General features: G+C 29.3%; 1 non-coding gene across 1 annotated transcript; it reads left to right on the top strand.

Annotated features, from left to right (window-relative positions):
• The first annotated feature begins 2,831 nt into the window (after positions 1-2,831).
• Positions 2,832-2,905, top strand: Trnai-aau (transfer RNA isoleucine (anticodon AAU)). Its single transcript has one exon. It is a non-coding gene; the product is annotated as a tRNA-Ile (tRNA).

Raw genomic sequence — 2,905 nt, 5'->3', positions numbered from 1 at the left:
CTTAAACAATCTTGTGCAGTGGTTCTGGAGTTGGCAAAATGCAACGCATATGTAGCCTACCAAAGACGTTTTTAATAAAACAGCATTAAGACTGATTTATGCAATACAACTTACTGTACCACGATTCAAAAATAATGTGTTGTTACTTCAAAATAGTTAGTTATAGGTAATTATTATCTTTACAGATGAATTGTACTTATGGAATAGGAAGAATATACATAAGTAATCTCTAAATCTCTAAGAATGAATGTGAAATTAAATTGTAGTTGTAGCAGGTAGAAAATATAAATCACTTAAAGTAATATACTTCATAAAACTACTAGTATAAAATTTTAGCATCTACAAAGTAAACCATGCGTGTGTTTAACAAAAATAACAGGGGTTAAAAATGTGAAAAAAGAATACTTGTGACCATAGTATAAACAAGACACTAATCCGTTTTACAAATGTAAGCGTGGGATTGATCACGGATCCAACAGCTCAACAATGAAACTTTCAGAACCGAATGGAGGTGAAACCCTAAGCAAACAGTGTTGTTATTTAAAAGTCTCATGAGACACATCCAAAGTGTTTTATGATTATTAGATTAAGATTATAAAAACAATTTAAGAGTTTGCAAATCATAAGTGTGCTTTAAGTTGTTGGAAATACGCTTAAGGTTACTGGGAATAAGCTTATGGCTGCTGGAAATACTTCATCTTTAAAAAAAAAAGAATAAATAAGCGGATGTATTATTCTTGAGAGAAATAAAAAAATTATTTCAACAAACTGTACACTAAAATTTTTTAAAACATTAACACGAAAAAACCCATTATTTTAAGAAGTTAAAAATGTTAGTTCTGTAACTTGCAAAACTGAAGAAATAATTTTAATAAATCACAAACTTTTCATTACAAAAACCAACAACTAAAAATACTTTTTAACAAACTACAAACTTTTAAGCTCCTTAATTTAAAACTGAAAACAAAATTATTTCAACAAACTGTAAATTAAAACTTTTTAAAACATTAGCACGAAATAAAATTTAAGAAATTAAAAATGTTAGTTCTGCAACTTACAAAACTGAAAAAATAATTTTAATAGATCATAAAGTATTATTCTAATAACATACACATGAAAAACTATTTCAAATAAAAAAAAAATAGTTAAGTTTTGTTTTACAAACTAAGAAAGTAGTTTTGACAAACCGTAACCTAAAAAGTTTTATTCTAACACCATACACACGAAAAATAATTTTTAAAAAACAAAATAGTTAAGTTTTGTTCTACAAATTAAAAAGTAGTTTTGACAAATCGTAACCTAAAAAGTTTTATTCTAATACCATACACACGAAAAATCATTTTAAATAAAAAAAAAAATAGTTAAGTTTTGTTCTACAAAGTAAAAAGTAGTTTTGACAAATTGTTAAATGAAAGTTTTGTTGTAATAACATATACACGAAAAATTAATCACAAACTTAAATTTTATTAAACTGAAAAATAGTTTTAACAAATCACAAACTTTTAATTGCACAAACCAACAACCAAAAATAATTTTAACACGCTACAAACTTTCAGTTTGTATGATTGATAAATCAAAAAAAAACATTAACTAACGAGGCGCAAACTTTATGCTGCATAATTTGTAACGTTAAAATCTGTGTTTAGAGATTTGTTTGTGTGTTTTAATCAGCAGGTGTCATTACGTGTTGCAAAATTTGTGCTCTCACTCTGCTGGAGTTTGTATTTTTTCATGCTTGTCTTAAGGTAACAATTTGTGATGTAGATTGCGCTAGGTTTGTTGATTTTTTTTCCAGTCCTCAGATTGTAGAAGTATATGTTGCAACAATTTGTTCTATAGCTGTTCATTTGGGTGTTCTCATTGTATAAAAGAAATGTTGATTGTTTAGCTGGTATTAGCATCATCTAAAATCAAAATGTAAAATTTATTCCTGCATGATAAGCCTAAAGTTACGTTGTTTTGACCAAGCTATCACTCCAGGTTAGTTACATGTATCAAACGTTACTATAAAGGTTTAGCTGAAACTACTGTTTCAATGATCTTTATCAAACAAATGCTTAGCTACATTATGAACCTGATAAGCTACACAGATCTAAACTGAACAATACAGAGCAGGAGGTTCTTTGTCTTAATTTAGTGGTTGCGTGTTGAGTTGCATCATGTTGTTATTATCATAGAATGGTTTAGTTGTAAATAAGAATCATAAAAAAAAATGTAAATGTTATTCCTACATGATAAGCCTGAAGTTAGACCTACGTCATTATTCCAGATTAGTTACATTTATCAAACGTTACTATAAAGGTTTAGCTGAAACCACTGTTACAGCGAAACGGAGACCTGGTAAAATAAAAGTTTACCGAAACCAACATAAACCGAAACGAAGATTAACCAAAAAGATGATAAAATGCAGTATTTATTACTGTTGAAGATGATTAAATACAGTATTTATTAAGCTTTTTGGACACGTCATAGATTATAATAATTATAACCAACCCTTTGGTCATTTGCCTTACAATAAACTAAAACCGATCCGCAGATCAAAAGACTCATCAAAGTATAACGAAATCTTCAATCAATCTAAACATTCGAAGCGTGCCCCATGCCAACTCCAGAAGATCAACACCAATTACAAGAAATCCTCAAATATTTAAAAGTCCTAAAGGATCAATCACCAAGCGCGTTACGACCTCAAAAGCGTATTAAATTTGATTTTATTCTGTGATTGTTTTGCACCATTTGTCAATAAAATATGATTGGAACTGCAGTGTCTTGTTTCTTTTGTCCGTCAGCACATAGGTTTTATTAAACAACAAGATTTCCAGTAAAAAACTGGTCGGTTAGCTCAGTTGGTTAGAGCGTCGTGCTAATAACGCGAATGTCGCGGGTTCGATCCCCGCACTGACCA

Source organism: Aplidium turbinatum, chromosome 13 (assembly GCF_918807975.1).
Source record: "Aplidium turbinatum chromosome 13, kaAplTurb1.1, whole genome shotgun sequence".
In the NCBI taxonomy this organism is placed as follows: Eukaryota; Metazoa; Chordata; class Ascidiacea; order Aplousobranchia; family Polyclinidae; genus Aplidium; species Aplidium turbinatum.
This window is presented reverse-complemented; position numbering and strand designations above follow the sequence as displayed.